The following is a 21740-nucleotide window of genomic DNA, read 5'->3' as shown; positions in this document are numbered from 1 at the left end:
TATTGGTAGCTGGTAACTAGTTATTACTTTTGCTAACGCTAATATCACTATGAGTACTATTCAGTGAGTTTCCTTCCCTTTCAAGATGCCAACCTGACAAAAAGTGATGATAGTATACAGGACATTCAGTAAACATTGCTTTTATAATTTATGGAAATTCCATGTGGACTTTTAATATTTTCTGGAAATCTTTGATTCACCAGTTTATTCATATTTATTCTTACAAAGACAAGAGCTCCACAATAATGAAACGCACAAAACTTAAAGCCTTTAAATAGCGCACACAGCTTTCCTTCAGCCGATGGTCGCGGGTAATTTTTGAATGGCACCATGTCCCTTCTTGAACGTTAAAAGCAGTATGGCCCAGTGGAAAGAGCCCGGGTCTGGGAGTCAGAGGACCTGGGTTTGAATTCTGGCTCCAACCTGATAACCTTGTATCTATCTCAGCGTTTAGAACTGTGCTGGTCACAAAGAGCTCAACAGATACCATAGTTAAAGAAAGGCAGCTATCAGTACAGTATGTATTTTGATTTGAAACATGTAGCAGGTCTTAGCTATCTGGGAGAACAGGTATAAAAGTCTTGAAATTTGCAGTTTGACCACTGGTCGGTGAAAACACACTTTTAGAAAGTGCATTTTCAGTTAAAGTTTCCCTGGAAGTGTTTTCTGATAGTGAAGCAGCATGGCCTAGTGGATAGAGCACAGGCCTGGGAGTCATAGGACCTGGGTTCTAATTCCAACTCCATCACTTGTCTGCTGTGCGACCTTGAACAAATCACTTCACTTCTCAGTGCTTCAGTTCCCTCATTTGTACAACGAGGATTAAGATGGTGAGCCCCACGTGAGACAGGGACTGTGTCCCACCCAAATTGCATGTATCCACCCCGGCACTTAGTACAGTGTCTGGTATATGCCAAGCATTTAACAAATAACACAAATACTGTTATTATTTTTATGAAGACTTGATTTTCACTGGGAAATTAATGTTTTCTCAGAAATATCATCATGAATAGGCCATGACATAACAGCACAGCAAGTTCATGCTTATCGGCTGCAAACAAAAGGTTAGGAAATGAGACAGTGCTTAATAAATACGATTGGATGAATGAATGAATGAATGAATGAATGACCCACCAGGTAGAATCTAGGGGATCGAGGCTTTTAATCAGAGAAAATCTCCGCCTGTAACTTTCTTTGATCTCCAACTTTCCTTTGTCTGAACTTCCTCGGGGCCTCAGTTTCCTCATATGTACAATGTGAATCGAATACTTGGAACTTCCCCAGTTAAGTCCTCTCTTCCCCACTCCCTCTCTCTTTTGCATTGTCTATGCCCTTGACTCTGTACCTTTTAAGCAAGTGGTATTCACCCCTCCCTCAACTCCATAATAATAATAATAATGATAATAATAAGTGATATTTGTTAAGTGCTTACTATGTGCCAAGCACTGTACTAAGAGCTGGGGTAGATATAAGATCATCGGGTCCCACGTCGGGTTCACACTGGAAGTGGGAGGGAGAATACTACAACTCCTCCTCCAAGCCAGCCCGCACACTTTGCTCCTCTAATGCCAACCTCCTAGCTGTGCCTCGATCTCATCTATCTCACCACCGACCCCTCGCCACGTCCTGCCTCTGGCCTGGAACACCCTCCCTCCTCAAATCTGACAGATGATTGTTCTCCCCCCACTTCAAAACCGTAATGAAGGCCCATATCCTCCAAGAGGCCTTCCCTGACTAAGCCTCCCTTTCCTCTTCTCCCACCCCCTCCCGCATCACCCTGACTTGCTTCCTTTGTTCATTCCCCCTTCCAGCACAATACTTATGTATTATGATACTTATGGATCATGATAAATTATAATATCTATAATTTATTTATATTAATGTCTGTTCCCCCCTCACCCCCAGACTGTAAGCTAATTGTAGGCAGTGAATGTGTCTGCTTATTGTATTGTACTCTCCCAAGTGCTTAGTAATGATGATGATGATGATGCTGGCATTTGTTAAGTGCTTACTATGTGTGCCAAGCACTGTTCTAAGCGCTGGACGGAGTACAAGCTAATCAGGTTGGCCCATGTGGGGCTCACAGTCTTAATCCCCATTTTACAGATGAGGTAACTGAGGCCCAGAGAAGCTAAGTGACTTGCCCAAGGTCACACAGCTGATCATTGGCGGAGGCGGTACAGTGCTCTGCACAGTAAGCGCTCAATAAATACAATTGAATGAATTGAATGAACAGATATCAAATCCCCATTTTGCAGATGAGGGAACTGAGGCAGGGAAGATGTGACTAGACCAAGGTCACACAGATGATAAGTGGCAGATCTGGGATTAGAGCCCAGGTTCTCTGATTTCCAGGCCTGTGCTCCTTCTACTAGGCCATGCTGCTTCTCTAAATACTTATGCACTTACCTGGCATTTATTTATTATTTATTATTATTTATTATTGGGAGGCCTTCCCAGACCGAGCTTCCCCTTTTCCCTCTGCTCCCTCTGCTGCCTCTCTGGCCCCCCCTTCACCTCCCCTCAGCTAAGCCCCCTTTTCCCTCCCTTCCCTCTGCTCCTCCCCCTCTCCCTTCCCCTCCCCTCAGCACTGTGCTCATTTGTATATATTATTTATTACCCTATTTATTCTGTTAATGAGATGTACATCCCCTTGATTCTATTTATGGTGATAATGTTGTCTTGTTTTCGTTTTGTTCTGTTCTGCTCTGCCGTCTGTCTCCCCCGATTAGACTGTGAGCCCGTCATTGGGCAGGGATGGTCTCTATCTGTTGCCAAATTGTAATTTCCAAGAGCTTAGTCCAGTGCTTTGAACCTAGCAAGCGCTCAAGAAATACCATTGAATAATAATAATAATAATGGCATTTGTTAAGCACTTACTATATGCAAAGCACTGTTCTAAGCGCTGGGGAGGATTCAAGGTCATCAGGTTGTCCCACGTGGGGCTCACAGACTTCATCCCCATTTGACAGATGAGGGAACTGAGGCCCAGAGAAGTAAACTGAGTTGCTCAAAGTCACACAGCCAAGTGGAGGAGCTAGGATTAGAACCCATGACCTCTGACTCCCCAGCCTAGGCTCTTTCCGCTGAGCTCCCCTGCTTCTCTAAGAATGAATTGAATGAATGAATGAATGAATGTGGGACAGGGACTGTGTCCAACCTGATGGACTTGTCTCTGCCCCAGCGCTTAGGAGAGTGGCTTGGCACATCGTGAGTGCCTAACAAGTAGCCTACTTATTGGCTTGGCGCAAAATGAGCGCCTAAGTAGCCTAATTATTGGCTTGGCACATCGTGAGTGCCTAACAAGTAGCCTAATTATTGGCTTGGTGCAAAGTGAGAGCCTAACAAGTAGCCTAATTATTGACTTGGCACAAAGTGAGCGCCTAACAAGTAACCTAATTATTGGCTTGGCACATGGTGAGCGCCTAACAAGTAGCCTAATTATAGGCTTAGCGCCAAGTGAGTGCCTAAGAAGTAGCCTAATTATTGGCTTGGCACATCGTGAGCGCCTAACGAGTAGTCTAATTGGCTTGGCACAGAGTGAGTGCCTAAGAAGTAGCCTAATTATTGGCTTGGTGCAAAGTGAGCGCCTAACAAATAGCCTCATTATTGGCTTGGCACATGGTGAGCGCCTAAGAAGTAGCCTAGTTATTGGCTTGGCACATGGTGAGCGCCTACCAAGTAGCCTAGTTGTAAGCGTTGAGGCAGTGGTGCAGGTAAGCCCGTCCAACGGCAGGGACTGTCTCTATCTGTTGCCGACTTGTTCATTCCTAACGCTTAGTCCAGTGCTCTGCACATAGTAAGCGCTCAATAAATACTACTGAATGAATGAATGAATGAATGAAAGGTGGCTTCCTGCAGGTGTGGAGGCGCCGCCGCCTCCCGGCAGCCCTCGGGGCCTCCCCGCAGGGCCGCGCTGCGCGGGCTGAGGCGAAGGCGGCTCCAGGCGCATGCGCGCGGCCGGGGTCGCCGCGGGGCCGGGCGGGGGGAGGGGAAGAGAGAGAGAGAGAGAGAGCGAGCGAGCGCAACGCTCAGCGCGCCGGCCTCCCCCGCCCCGCTGGAGGACGCTCGTTTCCCAGCAGCCCCTCCGCCGGGGCCGCTCCCTCCCGCCGGGCCTCCTTTCGTCTCGCTGGTCGGCCGCCGGCCACGCCGCGCCTCCGTGGGCCGAGGCCGGGGGGCAGCGCCGCCCCGCGGTGTGCCGGCGCGTTGCGGGTCGGGGGCCGGCCGGACCCCGGAGAGGAGGCCCGCCAGCGCCCGCGCCCGCGCCCCGCACGTGTGGCCGCGCCGCTGAGCCCCACGCGGACCAAGGGGCCGAGGCACGGACGCGGCCGGAGGCACGGAGGGAGCGAGGCCGACCAGCGGCAGGACCGGGCCGAGGAGGAGGAGGAGGAGGAGGAGCAGCAGCAGCAGCGGAGGAAGCCGGGCCCCCGGCTGGTCCCGGCCGGTCCCGGCGTCCATGTTGGAGGAGTCGTCGGTGACAGACAAGGCCTCGGCCGCGGCCTCAGGTAGTGTGGGCGCCCTGCCGGACGGCCGCCCGGGCCCCCTGGGGCCCCGGGAAGGGGGGAAGGAACGTCCGGCGGCGGCGGCGGCGGCGCCAGGACGGTTTCCTCGGCGGGGCCGGTCCTGCCCCCGCCCGCGCCCCCGCCCGCGGCCCCGCTCCCGCTCCCGGCCCCGCTCCCGCCCCCGCCGGCCTCCGCCAACGGGCCTCGCTCCCGGCATGCTCCGCGAGCGGGGCTGCTGCCCACCCGCCCCGCCGCTCCTCCTCCGAGCGCTCAGCACAGGGCTCTGCACACGGGAAAGGTACCGCCAACCCCTCTCCCTCCATCCCTGCCGCCGCCGCCGGGCTCTCTGCCTCTAGGTTGGGGGCCACCCACTCTGCTGGAGGGTCCTAATAATGTTGGTATTTGTTAAGCGCTTACTGTGTGCCGAGCACCGTTCTAAGCGCTGGGGTAGACATAGGGGAATCAGGTTGTCCCACCTGGGGGCTCACAGTCTTAATCCCCATTTTACAGATGAGGGAACTGAGGCCCAGAGAAGTTAAGTGACTTGCCCACAGTCACACAGCTGACAAGTGGCCGAGCCCGGGATTCGAACTCATGACCTCTGACTCCAAAGCCCGTGCTCTTTCCACTGAGCCACACTGGTACTCTCCCCAGCGCTTAGCACAATGCTCTGCACACGGGAAAGGCACCGCCAACCCCTCTCCCCCCATTCCTGCCGCCGCCGGGCTCTCTGTCTCTAGGCCGAGGGCTCTTTGGGGGCCACCTACTGTGGTGGAGGGCTCTCTCTCCAGCGCTTAGCACAGTGCTCTGCACACGAGAAAGTCACCGCCAACCCCTCTCCCTCCATCCCTGCCGCCGCCACCAGACTCTCTGCGTCTAGGTTGGGGGCCACCCACTCTGGTGGAGGGTCCTCTCCCCAGCGCTTAGCACAATGCTCTGCACACGGGAAAGGCACCGCCAACCCCTCTCCCTTCATCCCTGCTGCCGCCGGGCTCTCTGCGTCTAGGTTGGGGGCCACCCACTCTGCTGGAGGGTCCTCTCCCCAACGCTTAGCACAATGCTCTGCACACGGGAAAGGCACCGCCAACCCCTCTCCCTTCATCCCTGCCGCCGCCGGGCTCTCTGCGTCTAGGTTGGGGGCCACCCACTCTGCTGGAGGGTCCTCTCCCCAGCGCTTAGCACAATGCTCTGCACACGGGAAAGGCACCGCCAACCCCTCTCCCTTCATCCCCGCTGCCGCCGGGCTCTCTGCGTCTAGGTTGGGGGCCACCCACTCTGCTGGAGGGTCCTCTCCCCAACGCTTAGCACAATGCTATGCACACGGGAAAGGCACCGCCAACCCCTCTCTCTCCATCCCTGTCGCCACTGGGCTCTCGCCTCCAGACCCAGAGCTCTTTGGGGGCCACCCACTCTGGTGGAGCGTTCTCTCCCCAGCGCTTAGCACAGTGCTCGGCACACAGGAAAGGCACTGTCAATCCCTCCCCTTCTGGTCCATCTCCCCCGTTTGGACTGAGTGTCCATCAGTGGGCAGGGATCGTCTCTATCTGTTGCCGAATTGCACATTCCACGCGCTTAGTACAGTGCTCTGCACATGGCAAGCGCTCTATAAATACTACTGAGTGAATGATGGAGTCTCCTCTCCCCAGCCCTTACCACAGTGTCAAGCCCACCCCTCCGTCCCTTGTGCCGCCGGGCTCTCCGCCACTACTTCTTGGGGATCACCCACTCTGGTGGTGTCTTCTCCCCAGCGCTTACCACAGTGCTCTTGCCCCAAGGGAGCGCTCGGTAAATGTCCTGGAGGATGATGCTTGATGCCACCCCCCGCCCCGAGGTGTGAGCCCCTTGTAGGCAGGGATTGTCTCTTATTGCTGTATTGTACACTCCCAAGCGTTTAGTACAGTGCCCTCCCCCCAGTAAGTGCTCAATAAATACGATTGAACGAAGGAACGAGGCCCACCCCCCACAGAGACTGTAGGCTTGTCGTTTGCAGGGACCGTGTCTGTCAACTCGGTAGGATTGTCTGCTCCCAAGCGTTTAGTACAGGGCCCTGCCCACAGGAAGTGTTAGGTAAATATCACTGAGGATGTTCGTGGCCACCGTCGTCGTGAGGCCCTCCCCGCTCGGAGACTCGAGGCTCGTAGTGGGCAGGGACCGTGTCTGCCAACTCGGTGGGATTGTAGGCTCCCAAATGCTTAGTACAGTGCTCTGCCCACAGGAAGTGCTCAGTAAATATCCTTGAGGATGCTAAGGACGCCCCGCCCCCTCGGAGACTGTAGGCTCGTGGTGGGCAGGGACCGTATCCACCAACTCGGTGGGATTGTGTGCACCCGACCGTTTAGTACAGTGCTCTGCCCGCAGGAAGTACTCAGTAAGTATCTTCGAGGATGCTGATGCCTCCCCCGCCACGACGCCCTGCCCCCCGAAGACTGTAGGCTCGTCATGGGCAGGGACCGTATCCGCCAACTTGGGATCGTAGGCTCCCAAACGCTTAGTACAGTGCTCTGCCTACAGGAAGCGCCCATTAGATAGGGTTGGTGATGCTGCTGCTGCGGCCAGGACCGCTTGGTCCCCGGGGGCAGGTGGCCCGGGGCCGCCGGCCGCTCCGCCCCAGGGGCAGGACCGTGGCGCCGCTACTCTCTCCGAGTCTCTTGCGAAAGCGAACTTTGGGCCCTGACCTCTGGAGTTGGCCATCAGAGGAGCCCGAGGAGGTCTGGAGCACCGGGGTGCATCTGCATGGCCTAGTGGGTAGAGCCCGGGCGTGGGAATCAGAAGGTCATGGGTTCTAATCCCGTCTCCACTGCTTGTCTGCCGTGTGACCTTGAGCCAGTCACTTCACGGCTCTGCCTCAGTTACCTCATCTGTAAAATGAGGATTCAGACTGTGGACCCCAACGTGGGACAACCTGATTACCTCGTATCTACCCCAGTGCTTAGAAGGGTGCTTGGCACAATAGTAAGCACTTAAATACCGTAATTATTATTATCCCCACCCCCCCACCTCTTTTCCAGCGCTGCACTTAACTTCTCTCCCTCCTGCCTCTGCTGTCCCCTCCTCCTTTCCTTTAACCTGATGCTTCTGCTCCTGCTGAGCGAACCTCCCCCCGTCCAGATCCCCGAAAATTGAATGCCCCCCCGGAACTTGGCGTCACCATCCCCAAATAATGCAGATCCCCTATCTTCTTAAATAAGGAGGCCACGTTCTCTGGAAGAAATAGACACCCGTGTTGGCCATTGAAACTCTTGTTCAATGCTGTTTAATGCTGTGGAAATTCTTGTTTTGGAAGTCAGCATCTGGCCTTGAGGGATGAATGGAGATGGGCCCAGCTTTTAGTGCCTGGGTTTGAACCGGTAGAAAAAGTCTTCTGAGTAACACGTGGAGAGTTGCACGATCCCATGCAGTTCAGTCAGATACTCGTCGGGAATAGTCTGCCGCTAAACTGTGCCAGCGGGATAGCTACAGAGGATCTTAAAAAGCCAATATATTTGTTGGTTAATCATCGTCAAGAACCAGAGGGAGGATTGATGACTTCAGAGTAAAATGATTTTTTTGCCTGTGCATGTCTGTTTTTGTTTTTTTTTTTACTGGAGGGGAAGCTTCACGGGCACATCGACAGACTACGTTAAGTATAATGTGTGGTCTGAGTTACAATCAATCGACAGTGTATATTCAGCACTTATTGTGTGCACAGCACTGTACTAAGAGCTCAGGAGAGAACAAAGCAACAGACTTAGTAGACTCGTTCCTTACCTGTAATGAGCTTCATTTTAGAATGACATATTGCTTTATGTGGCGGATGTTTGTTATTGTCAGGATTCATTTCTGGCCAGAACGCTAATTTTGTTGCAAATTAGGGAATTAAAAAAAGATACCCTCTTTTCCCCACAGGAAAATTTATTTAAATGGATACATAATGTTACATCTCACAGGCACTTCTTGGTGTGGTTTCATTTTTTTACCTTACTTTTATTTGAATAATCTTTCAGTGCTTATTGAGGAAAGGTGGTTTTTTAGTGTTTATTAATGGAAAGGTTGAATGAATTCACTCTTAGGTAGCCAGAGGCTAATTGCCCCATTTGTGGATTATTCACATTTGCAGCTTCCTCCTGGTGCTTTTTGCTTTTAAGCAATTCTGCCTGAGGATGGCAGAGGAAAGAAGAATTCAGCCTGTTTGTCCGCTAGTCAGTCAGTCGTATTTATCGAGCGTTTACTGTGTGCAGAGCACTCTACTAAGCGTGTGGGAGAGTGCAATGCAACGATAAACAGAGCCATTCCCCATCCACAATGAGCTTACAGTCAAGAGGAAGAGACAGACTTATAAATAAATTACAGATATATGCTTAAGTGCTGTGGGGCTAGGAGGGGGAATGAATAAAGGGAGCAAGTCAGGGCCCCGCAGAAGGGAGTGGGAGAAGAGGAAAGGAGGGCTTAGTGTGGGAAGGCCTCTTGGAGTAAGTAAAGCCTTTCAGTAAGCTTTGAAAGAGGGAAGAGTTATTGTCTGTCAGATATGAGGGCGGGGGGGGGGGGGGGGTCCAGGCTGGAGGCACGACGTGGCCAAGAGGTCGCCAGTAAAATAGATGAGATCGAGGTAGGGTGAAAAGGTTAGCATTAGAGGAGCGAAGAGTGCGGGCTGAGTAATAGTAGAAGAGTAGCGAGGTCAGATAGGAGGGGACAAGGTGATTGACTGCTTTAAAGCTGATGGTGAGGAGTTTCTGTTTGATGCAGAGGTGGATGGACAACTACTGGAGTTCTTGAGGAGTAGGGAAACGTGGCCCGAACGTTTTTGTGCCTCTGTCTCTCAGTTCCTTCATCTGTAAAATGGAGATTAAGACTGTGAGCCTCACGTGGGCCAACCTGATTACCCTGTTTGTACCCCCAGAGCTTAGAATAGTGCTTTGCACAGAGTAAGTACTTAACAAATACCAACATCATTATTATTTTGTAGAAAATGGATCCAGACTTTACGACTCTTGAAAGCTCCGGCTGTTAGGGAAGCGAGGGAATCTATTTGCCGAGTTTTAGATTATCCATCAATCGGTCTTTCTTGATCACCTACCCAGTTCAGGGCGCTATATGAACCACTTGGAAGAGTACAATAGAGCTTGTAGACATCCTTGCCCTCAACTAGATCTGGAGAGGGGAATTCAAGTCAGCTCCAGGCGGTGGGGGAGAAGAGGAGAGGGCAGCGCCCAAGTGTGGAGGTGACGCGAAAGTGCTCGAGTGGCAGGAGGGGAGGGGAGATGGCATGAGAAATTGAGAAATTATTTGTAGATTTAATTTGTGTATACCCTCCCTGCTGCCTGTAGATGTTGACTGTACAATGTTGAAATCTGAATTTTTGTGAAGTCAAGAAAAACTACAGTTCCTGCAGCAGCCAACTCCTGCAGTTTCCCTGCAGGTTTAGGTTTCCTACTTGGCATTCAAATAGTGGGTTGGGGGATAAGGTTTCATTCCTCTCTTACTCTTTTCAAGTAAATTTGTATATTCATTGTAAATTCCCTTTGAGCTGTTTTTCAGGGACACAATTCAACAACTTCCTTGGAAAAATGGGAAGTTCATAATAGAGAAGATATCAGTCATATGGAAAAACACTTTGGAAAAAATTTATAAGCAGAAACTTAATTAGGTTTTTTAGTTTCTATCTTAGAGAAGCATCATGGCTTGTGAGTCAGGAATCCCTGCCTCCACCACTTGCTTGTTGTGTAACTTTGGGCAAGTCACTTATATTCTCTGTAAAATGGGTATTAAATGAATTAAATGTCGGTTCTCCCTCTCCCTTAGTTTGAACCTTGTGTGGAGTGAGAGCTTTGTCTGATCAATCTGCTTATCCTATATCTACCTCAGGGTTTGGCATACAGTAGGGGCCTAACAAATCGCATTCTTTTAATATTATTACTGGACTGTACTATACCTGTGTAGTATACCAGTAAAATCTAATTTTTGAATCATCATCAATGTTATTCGAGTGCCAACATTGTGCAGAACTCTCTACTGGGTTCTTGAGAAATATACAGAAGTTATGTAATTGTGGTGGCATTTATTAAGCACTTACTATGATCCAGGCACCGTACTAAGCGCTGGTGTGGATGCACGCATTTTGGGTTGGACACAGTCCCTATCCCGCATGGGGCTCTCATTCTTAATCCCCATTTTACAGATGAAGAACTGAGGCACAGGGAAGTGAAGTGACTTGCCCAAGGCCACACTGCAGACAGTGGCGGAGGTCCTTCTGTCTGTCAGGCCCCTGCTCTATCCAGTGGACTGTGCTGCTTCGCAGTTCCTGGTCTTGAGGAATGTACAGTCTAAAGGGAGGAGAGAAGTGCACACAAATTGACAATTTAAAAAATAAAAGACAAGGTAGAAATTATGAAGAGGAGAGAGGAAGCAGTCTGAATGTCAGGCACTAAAGGAAGGCATGGAGGGAAGGTCATCCATATCACAACTCAATAGATTTGATTGAATGAATGATTCAGTCAAGAAGTAAGAGACTGGCAGAGGAATGGATCATAGTTTGTGCAGCACTACTGACACTCTCTCTTCCCTGCTGGTAGTGTTCCTGCTGGGACAGGGCCAGCAGCAAGATACGAAGTGTGGGCAAGAATACTATATTGGCCATAAAAGGGTCTCGTCCCTTTATAGCTAAGAAAAGTAGCCTGCTTCATGGAGTTGCTGAGTGGGATTAGAAATTAGAATGGCATATGGGTTGTCTCAGGGATTTTACATGTCTCATTTAGAGGTGAATTGGCTGCTTTCCCTAAACTTTTTTACTGTCCTTTTTCAAAAGTAATTTTTGGTGGAATTATTTCAGACACGCAAAGTAGGGTCTGTTGAAACCAACTCGGGTCTGTAACTCTCTCATTACTATTGACCTAGTATTAATGATCACACTACTTTGATCGATCCCATGTTCTGATGTCAAATGGAAGCTTTACTTTGACGTTTAAGATATTTCACTTGGCGTATCCCGTATCCAGCCCTATCCGTTAGCTAGTTCTGAAGAGTGGCATTTTAACTCTGGCAATGCCTCGGTTTTCTTCAAACGTTTCTGTCAGCCCAGCCAGAAGGAGAAATGGGAGAGCACCTGTAGGGAAGAGCAGATCATCATCAGCAGTGGTGTTTCTTGAGCGGATCCGGTGGGCAGAGGACTGTACTAAGCACTTGGGGGAGTTCAGTACAAGAGAGTTGGCAGATAGGTTCCCTGCCCGCAGTCTAAAATAACTTTCATCCCCTCTGCCCCATCACTGGGACCTAGAGTACTCTATGCCACCCCAGTTTCTTTTTTTTTATTGGTATTTAATAATAATGTTGGTATTTGTTAAGCGCTTACTATGTGCCGAGCACTGTTCTAAGCGCTGGGGGAGACACAGGGGAATCAGGTTGTCCTACGTGGGGCTCACAGTCTTAATCCCCATTTTACAGACGAGGGAACTGAGGCACAGAGAAGTTAAGTGACTTGCCCACAGTATTTGTTAAGCATTTACTCTGTGCCAGGCACTAAGCGCTGGGTTGGTACAAGCAAATTGGGTTGGACACGGTCCCTGTCCCACATGGCGCTCACAGTCTTCATCCCCATTTTTTACAGATGAAGTAACTGAGGCACAGAGAAGTTAAGTGATTTACCCAAGGTCACACAGCAGACATGTGGCAGAGCTGGGATTAGAACCCATGTCTTGCTTTCCATTCTCCATCTCAGGTGTACAGACTGACATCAGAAAGGGATCTCGATGTGAAGGCATAGTGTTTAATAGGAAATGTGATTTGTCAGTATTTAATGAGTTGCTTTTTACATTCTCTTGGCTTCCCAAAATAATATACACTTCGTTGCTTTCCTGGATGTTCTGGAAAGTTAGTTATTGATTTTGGTTGTTTGCCCAGGTTTAACTCAGATGAGTAGTTTTGTCGTAGCTCATAGTTCATTTGGAAATAAGGACTATTTGACGTTTAACGTCCTATATTCTTTAGCTTATTTTGTTGTTTATTAGAAAGCCAGCTCAGATCTAGGCAAGAGGTCCAAGGTACTGTGAAGAATAGGGGTTTGGCAGTTGCCTGTAAACATTTCATATCTGTTGCCATATTTAAAGCAGTGATATTTTTGTTGATGATTTTTACAATTGTTTTTCCTTTTTTTTTTTTTTCCCCTATTGTGGGACTTAAGGTAAGCTGAGATAGGTGCTTGCCACATGAAAAAGAACACGGCCGATATTATCTGGTTTAAGAAAGAGAAATCACTCTTCTATAAAAAAAGGGGGTGTGTATAATACTCTCAGTAGGTGTCAGAGTAGTTAGAGGGCCTTTTTTTAGCCAAAGAGGAAGGTTGTGGAATTTCTTCGTCCATGGGTGGAAGCAAAATTGGAAATGCTAATGTCTCTCTGGGTGAACATAGCTGCCTAATGGACTCTTCGTTATTCAGGTGAGGAGAATGGGGAACATGGTCATTGTAATTAGAAAATACGCCCGCATCCTTGGAATTTTCCACTTTTAGAAGATAAATTTTCAAGTTTTCCATATTGTATTTTGAGTCCTGCTGTTTCTTGTAGCTACCCCAGTGCTTAGAAGAGTGCTAGACCTGTGGTAATCGCCTAACAAATACACCAGTCCTGTGGGAAGATCAGTACTCTGGAAAACAGGAGACTTGGTTCAAATTTCGGGTTTTTCCGTGGCCAGCCACCATGGACGAAAGCTACACGGGTACCCTGCAATGTGTTGCACCCCAGCCTGTCTAATAATAGCAGTATTTCTTAAGTGCTTGCTTTATGCCAAGCACTGTACTAAGCACTGAGGTGGGTACAAGATAATCAGGTCCTACATGGGGCTCACAGTCTAAGTAAGAGGGAGACCAGGCACTGGAGTGCCCATTTTGTAGATGAGGGAACCGAGGCCCAGAGAAGTGAAGCGACTTGCCCGTGGTTCCACGGCAGTTAGCTGGTGGAGTTGGGATTAGAACCCAGGCCTCACAGCCCTGGGCCACGCAGCCACCTGTTTTCATCCCCACCTCTGTTTGCTTGCTCCCCTGTGTGCCCTGGTGGTGCCATACTGGCAGAGGCAAGCAGGGTGAGCGCCACTGCCAAACTCCTCGCACGCTAATCATTTGGTTCCTCCCCACAGGTTCTCTGTGGGTCCTCTAGGTTCAGCCCCAGGTCTCACCTGTTCCTTCTAAATGGACACTGCCATTCTTTGGCTCAGAGTTGTCCCCAGAACAAATCCCATGTACTGCTGTGGAATTACCCAAAAAGTGTTGGCTCTTGAAAACATGGGGACTCTAGGGGTGTTTTTAAACATGAAAAATGAAATGTGATCTGCGTAGTTTAATCAGACCTGTAAGTCTCGAGAGGAAAATGGCAGCGGCTGTTCCACTGAGTTGAGTACCAATTCGGAATAGTTTTAAATTCCACCTTTGCTACTCATTTGCATTTTGTTTTTTTGGCAAATCTTTTGCTTATTGTTGCCGCCTAATAATAATTTCCCTCTCACAGCTGGTACTGTGAATAGCTCTGTGGATGAGTAAAATCGGTGTACTGCCACCTAAGCATCAGTGATGGTCTGAGGATTAATGATAGAATTTGGCTTCTCTTGGAAGAAAGATGTGACTCTAATCCATAGTGTTTTATTCTTGTACTAGTAGAATTGCCTGATATTTTGACTGAGAGATGATAATATTCTTTTTCCTTGCCTCTCATTGTAGGAGGCTTGCTAATCTTCTCTCCTTTATCACTTTCTCCGTAGTCACTGGCTTTGACTTCTTTGCAGGCATCTTTTCTGAGGAGGATGGTTTATATTTTGATTTCTCCGGCTTTCTCCTCCTGCCTCTACCTGATGATGAGGATAATGATGATGGTATTTGTTAAGTGCTTACTATGTGCCAAGCACTGTTCTAAGTGCTGGGGTAGATACTAGGTCATCAGATCGTCCCATGTGAGGCTCACAGTTTTAATCCCCATTTTACAGATAAGGTAGTTGAGGCTCAGAGAAGTTCAGTGACAACACTCAGCAGACAAGTGGTGGAGCCGGGATTAGAATCCATGACCTCTGACTCCTAAACCCGGGCTCTTTCCACTAAGCCACGCTGCTTCTCTACCTGCTAATTCTCTTCTAACAAGAGCACTTTACTCATGCTCCAGAACCATTTTGTTTAAAATTCCTAAGTGCCAGCGACTTGATACAGTGACGTTGAGATATTTCCTTTTGGTTTTGGTTTAGGCTCCTTTAACTTTCTTATCCTCCTTGTCCAGTAGCTGTCATTCTCTCCACGTGACCCATTTGCTGCTCCTTGTCCTTGAACTCCTAAACTCTACCCTTACTCCCTTGGGAATCTCATCCACTGTCATAGCTTCAACTACCATCTCTTCAGGAACACTTCCCAAATCTATCTCACTGCCCCAACTTCTCTCCTTCAAAAAGTCCATCAGTCGTATTTATTCCAGAGTTTAGAACAGTGCTTGACACGTGGCCTAGTGGGTACAGCATGGGACTGGGAGTCGGAAGGACCTGTGTTCTAATCCTAGCTGCGCCACTTGTCTTCTGTGGAATTTTGAGCAAGTCACTTAATTTTGCTGCACCTAAATTACCTCATCTCTAAAATGGGGATTAAGATCTAGAGCCCATGTGGGAAATGGACCGTGTCCAACGTCCCCTCCACTCTACCGACACTGCTCTCTCTAAGGTCACCCATGACCTCCTTCTTGCCAAATCCAATGGCTCCTACTCCATTCTGATCCTCCTTGACCTCTCTGCTGCCTTTGACACTGTCGACCATCCCCTCCTCCTCCATACCTTATCTCACCTTGGCTTCACGGACTCTGTCCTCTCCTGGTTCCCCTCTTACCTCTCTGGCCGATCATTCTCGGTCTCCTACGCTGGAGCCTCCTCCCCCTCCCATCCTTTAACTGTTGGAGTTCCTCAAGGGTCAGTTCTTGGCCCTCTTCTGTTCTCCATTTACACTCACTCCCTCGGTGAACTCATCCGCTCTCACGGCTTTGACTACCATCTCTACGCAGATGACACGCAGATCTACATCTCCGCCCCTGTCCTCTCCCCCTCCCTTCGGGCTCGCATCTCCTCCTGCCTCCGGGACGTCTCCTCCCGGATGTCGGCCCGCCACCTAAAACTCAACATGAGCGAGACCGAGCTCCTCATCTTCCCTCCCAAACCCGGTCCGCTCCCAGACTTCTCTATCACCGTAGATGGCACGACCATCCTTCCCGTCCCGCAGGCCCGCAATCTCGGTGTCATCCTTGACTCGTCCCTCTCGTTCACCCCACACATCCTATCCGTTACCGAGACCTGCCGGTTTCACCTCTACAATATCGCCAAGATCCGCCCTTTCCTCTCCACCCAAACGGCTACCTTACTATTACGGGCTCTCGTTAGATCCCGGCTAGACTACTGTGTCAGCCTTCTCTCTGACCTCCCTTCCTCCTCTCTCGCCCCGCTCCGGTCTATTCTTCACTCCGCCGCCCGGCTCATCTTCCTGCAGAAACGATCTGGGCATGTCACTCCCCTTCTTAAACAACTCCAGTGGTTGCCTATCGACCTCCGCTCCAAACAAAAACTCCTCACTCTAGGCTTCAAGGCTCTCCATCACCTTGCCCCTTCCTACCTCTCCTCCCTTCTCTCTTTCTACCGCCCACCCCGCACGCTCCGCTCCTCCGCCGCCCACCTCCTCGCCATCCCTCGGTCTCGCCTATCCCGCCGTCGACCCCCGGGTCACGTCCTCCCGTGGTCCCGGAACGCCCTCCCTCCTCACCTCCGCCAAACTGATTCTCTTTCCCTCTTCAAAACCTTACTTAAAAATCACCTCCTCCAAGAGGCCTTCCCAGACTGAGCTCCTCTTCCCCCTCTACTCCCTCTGCCATCCCCCCTTTACCTCTCCGCAGCTAAAGCCTCATTTTCCCCTTTTCCCTCTGCTCCTCCACCTCTCCCTTCCCATCCCCACAGCACCGTACTCGTCCGCTCAACTGTATATATTTTCGTTACCCTATTTATTTTGTTAATGAATTGTACATCGCCTCGATTCTATTTAGTTGCCATTGTTTTTACGAGATGTTCTTCCCCTTGACGCTGTTTAGTGCCATTGTTCTCGTCTGTCCGTCTCCCCCGATTAGACAGTAAGCCCGTCAAACGGCAGGGACTGTCTCTATCTGTTGCCGACTTGTTCATCCCAAGCGCTTAGTACAGTGCTCTGCACATAGTAAGCGCTCAATAAATACTATTGAATGAATGAATGAATTAACTTATACCTACGCCAGTGCCTGCCATATAGTAAGTGCTCAACAAATACCATAAAAAACCCAGATTTTCAGTTTGTGTGTATGTGTAGATGTGTGTAACACTTACTGTGTGAAGAGCACTGTACTAATCCCTTGGGAGTGTACAGTACAACAGTTTTGGTAAGCACATCCTCAGCAATTTCACCTTTCCTCCTAGCACCAGAGCATCTCCATGTGGATATTCTGGCACCTCCAGCTCTCCACGTCCATTACGTAACTCTTCATTTTACTTCTAAAAAATCTTCTACTTTCCCATCACTGTTGACAACACACCATCCTTCCTGTCTTGCAAGCCTGCACATTTGGCATTTTCCTTGACTAATCTCTCACTTCTTTGCTAATAATAATAATCATGTGGCATTAGTTAAACCATCAGTCAATTGTATTGAGTGCTTATTGGGTGCAGAGCACTGTATTAAGTGCTTGGGAGTTACAATACAACAGAGGTGGTAGGACATATTCCCTACTCACAATGTTCTTATGGTCTAAAAGGGGAGGCAAACATTAATATAAATATAGATAAATATAATGTAATGTAAATAAAGCACTTATTAGGGGCCAAGTACTACATTAAGCACTGAGGAAGATACAGAATATTCAGGTTGGACATAGTTCTGCCCCACGACTGCTAAACATAAGGGAGAACAGGCATTTAACCCCCATTTTACAGATGAGGAAGCAGTGACCTAAAGAAGTTAGACTTTGCATGGTCCCATAGCAGGCAAGTGGCAGAACTGGGAATATAGGACAACAGATCTTGTTAGTTCTTCCCTCAGACATCTCCAGAATCTGCCCCTTACAGATTCACTCCATACAAACTGGTGCCACAAAAAAGCACTTATCACTGACTCGACTACTGCATCAACCTCATCACCAACCTCCCTGCCTCCAGTTTCTCCCCTTTCCAGTCCATTCTTCACTGCAGCAGCTTGGCCTAGTGGAAGGAGCTTGGGGCTGAAAGTCAGAGGACCTGGGTTCTAATCCTGGCTCCCCCATTTTTTTTTAATGGTATTTGTTTTGGTGTTTATTATGTGCCAGCCACTATACGAAGCACTGGTAGATACAAGCACATCAGGTGGGACACAGTTCATGTTCCACATGGGCTTCACAGTTTTCATCCCCATTGTACAGATGAGGTGAGTGAGGCACAGTCAAGTGACTTGCCCAAGTTCACACAGCAGACAAGTGGTAGAGGTGGGATTAGAACCCAGGTATTTCTGACTCCCAGGCCCATGCTCTATTCACTGAGCAGTGCTGCTTTTCACTTGCCTCCCAGATGATCTTGGGCATGGCACTAAACTTTCATTTGCCTCAGTTTTCTTATCTGCAAAATGGGGATTCAAAACCTTTCCCTTAAACTGTGAGCCCCTGGTGGGAGAGGGACTGTGTCTGACCTGATTATCTTGTATCCAAACCAGAGCTTCGTACAGTGCTTGGCATAAAGTAAGTGCTTAACAAATGCTTGTTATTACTATTGTTATTTAGCTCCTGACTCACTTTTCGCCAACACTGTAATGAGCATGTCTGCTCACAACCATTGCTATTTCTCTGCATCCAGCAGAAACTCCTGACCGTTGGCCTTAATCACTCTATCACCTCTCTGCCCCCGCCTCTCCTCGTGCTTCTCTCAGTACATCCTAGCTCACATATTTTGCTTCTTTTAAGCCAACCTATTCTCTGTACCACGTTCTCCTCTCTTTTAGCACTGATCCCTTGCTCTTGCTCTTTCTCCTTTCTGGAGCTCCCTCTGGGTTCACATTCAGTAGATCTCTGCTCTCCCCAGTTTCAAGGCCCTGCTGAAGACAACTTCTCATCTAGGAAGCCTTTGAGGATTAATTTCTCAACTCCCCATCCTCTTTACCTGTTTCAGACATTTCAACACTTGCACATCATCTCAGCACTTGGGTACCCATCCCCAATAAATACACATCTTTAAACTCTATTAATTCCTGTCCTTGAAATGTATTTTAGTGCTCAAGTCCCCTATTAGATTAAAAGTTCCTACAGGGCAGGATTGATGTCCAACAAACTATTTTATTCCCCCAAGGCCTTAGTACAGTACTTTGCCTAGAGTAAGCACTCAATATGTGCAAGGGATTGAATGATGAAAAAAAGGCCATGACTAGTTCAATGATTCATCCAGCCTTCTTTATTTGGGAATAGACTGCTATGATGGTTAATTTTTTTCCATCCTAATACTTAGGAATTCATTGTGACTCTCCCATAACTTTCTCATCAATCAACTAACGGTATTAACTGCAGAAACAGGATCCTTGCCCTCAAGGAGCTTACAGACTAATGGACTCTACATCCCTAACTTTACTTAATGACCCATTACCACCTCTAGACCATGAATTTATCCTTATTCTTCTTAAACCCTTTTAGCCTACCCAATTACCTGTGTGCAGTAATTCCTTCACAGTGGGGTATCAGGGCCAATTCTGGTAGAAATTAGCTCAGCATTATGAGTGGGAAAGTAGTATTTTACCTTACTCCCATGAGGGGGTTAACATACCCATGTAAAGCAAACAGTGAATTGAGCCTATCTCCCACTTAATTTCCAGTTCATATTCCTCTCTCTCTATTCTGCGGAAACAACCCCCATCTCTATTTCAATGTCAGTCATATTTGTGGAGCGCTTACTGTGTGCAGAACACCGTACTAAGGGCTGGGGACAGTATAGTATAAGAGAGCTGGTAGATACGTTCCCTGCCGACAATGAGCTTTTAGTTTGGGGCGGGGAGACAGGCATTTACATAAATAAATTAATTATGTATATGTACTTCAGGGCTGTGGGATTGAGGGGAGAGTGAATAAAGGTTGCAAATCCAAGTGCAAGGGTGATGCAGAAGGGATTAAGATTGAGGTACAGTGAGCAGGTTGGCATTAGAAGAGGGAAGTGTGTGGGCTGGGTTGTAGGAGAGTAACGAAGTGAGGTAGGAGGGAGCAAAATGATTGAGGGCTTTAAAACCTCTGGTGAGTTTCCGTTCGATGTGGAAGTGGGTGGGCAACCACTGGAGATTCTCGAGGAATGGGAAAACATGGATTGATAGTATTTACAGAAAAATGATCCAGGCAGCAGAGCAAAGTGTAGAGTGGGGAGAGACGGGAGGTAGGGAGGTCAGCAAGGCGGTTTGATACAATAATCAAGGCAAGATAGTATAAGTGCTTGGATGAGCATGGCAGCAGTTTGGATGGAGAGGAAAGAGCAGATTTTAGCAATGCTGTGAAGGTTGAACTGGCAAGATTTAGTGGCAGATTGAATATGTGGATTGACTGGAAGGATTGAATCCAGGATAACACCATGGTTGCGAGCTTGTGAGACAGGAAAAGTGGTGGATCTGTGTACAGAGAGATGGGGAGGACTGGGTTTGAGTGGAAGATAAGGAGTTTTGTTTTGGACATAAGTTTGAGGAGTTGGAGGGACATCCACGTAGAGATGACCTGAAGGCAGAAGGGAATATTTGATGGCAGAGGAAAGCGATCAGGGCTGGAGCTGTAGATTTGGGAATCATCTGCCTAGAGGTGGTAGTTAAAACCATAGAAGTGAATGAGATTTCCAAGGGAGTGGAGAATAGAAGGGGACCCAGAACTGAACCTTGAGGAACATCCACAGTTACGGCCTGGGGAGCCCGTGAAAGAGACTGAGAATGAACGGCCAGAGAGATGAGAACCAGGAGAGAGCAGTGTCAATGAATCCAAAGTTGGATAATGTTTGCAGGAGAAAGAGGTGGTTGACAGGGTTGAAGGCAGCCGAGAGGTCAAAGAGGATTACGATGGGATAGAGGCCGTTGGATTTGGCAAGAAGGAGATCATTTGTGACCTTTGAAAGGACGATTTCTGTGGAATGAAGTTAACAGAAGCCAGATGGAGAGGGTAAAGGGGAGAGTTGTAGGACAGGAACTTGAGACAGCGGATGTAGACTTCTCTAAACTGTAAGCTCGTTGTGGGCAGGGAGTATGTCTCAGTTGTTATACTGTACTCTCCCAAGTGCTTAGTACCTGCTTTGCATACAGGAAGTGCTCAGTAATTATGATTGAATTAAATTTTTCAGTGTAGACAACTTGCTCAAGGAGTTTGGAGAGGAGTGATAGGAAGATGGGGCAAGAACTGGAGGATCCATGGGGTCAAGGAAGCGTTTTTTGGGGTTTTTTAGGATGGAAAAACATGGGCCTGTTTGAAAGCAGTGAAGGAGGGCAAAAGCCATTAGAGTGAACAGTTAAGGATGGTGGTCAGATCAGGGAGGGAAGAAGGGAGAGGACAAGTGCTATGATAAGGTGTGAAGTTGGTCAGTGGTGTAGGTGGAGGGGATGGATTTTGAGAGATGGCAGGAGGTCTCCACTTGATATACCATGGAGAGTTTTAAAAGGGGTAGTAAGTGGAAGGGGCTGGAGAAGAGCAGGGAATACTTTAAGGAGATCATGCCAGTTGTTTTCAGTTTTCTTAATAAAAGTTTGTGGCCAAATCATTACAGGCTAGAGATGGAAGGAGTAGGGGGTACAGGGGGCTTGAGATGGGAGTTAAATGTCTGGAACAGTGGACATGGGAATCAGTAAGGCTGGAGAAATAATCTTGCTAGCCAGAGTTAATAATAATTATGGTACTTGTTAAGTGCTTACCATGTGCCTGGCACTGTACTAAGTGCTGTGGTAGATATAAGTTAATCAGGTTGGACACAGACTCTGTTCCACAATGTGCTCACACTCTTAATCTCCATTTTTTACAGATGAGGTAACTGAGGCACAAAAAGTTAAGTGACTTGCCCAAGGTCACATAGTAGACATGTAGCAGAGCTTGGATTGGAATCCAGGTCCTTCTGATTCCCTGGGCCTTGCTATATCCACTAAACCACACAAGGAAGAACTTGAGGTGGACGAGATCAGCCTGATATCTAGATTTCCTCCAGGAGCACTCTGTGGGTCATGCACAGGAGCGAATGTAGCTGACGGGAGGTGATCCAAGGTTTTAGGTTAGT

The 21740-nt window shown here is 48.5% G+C and overlaps 1 protein-coding gene across 2 annotated transcripts in view; it reads left to right on the top strand.

The window, feature by feature from the left end:
• The first annotated feature begins 4262 nt into the window (after nt 1-4262).
• Nucleotides 4263-21740, top strand: part of SCAF11 (SR-related CTD associated factor 11) — an 81922-nt gene continuing 64444 nt past the window's right edge. For both annotated transcript variants that reach the window (XM_029047937.2, XM_029047929.2), the window contains exon 1: nt 4263-4505. The gene's annotated coding sequence lies outside the window, so the exon portion shown is untranslated. The remainder of the gene's footprint in view (nt 4506-21740) is intronic.

The sequence above is a fragment of the Ornithorhynchus anatinus genome, chromosome 2, assembly GCF_004115215.2.
Source record: "Ornithorhynchus anatinus isolate Pmale09 chromosome 2, mOrnAna1.pri.v4, whole genome shotgun sequence".
NCBI lineage: Eukaryota > Metazoa > Chordata > Mammalia > Monotremata > Ornithorhynchidae > Ornithorhynchus > Ornithorhynchus anatinus.
The sequence above is the reverse complement of the archived record's forward strand: the minus strand, read 5'-3'. Positions and strand labels throughout refer to the sequence as shown.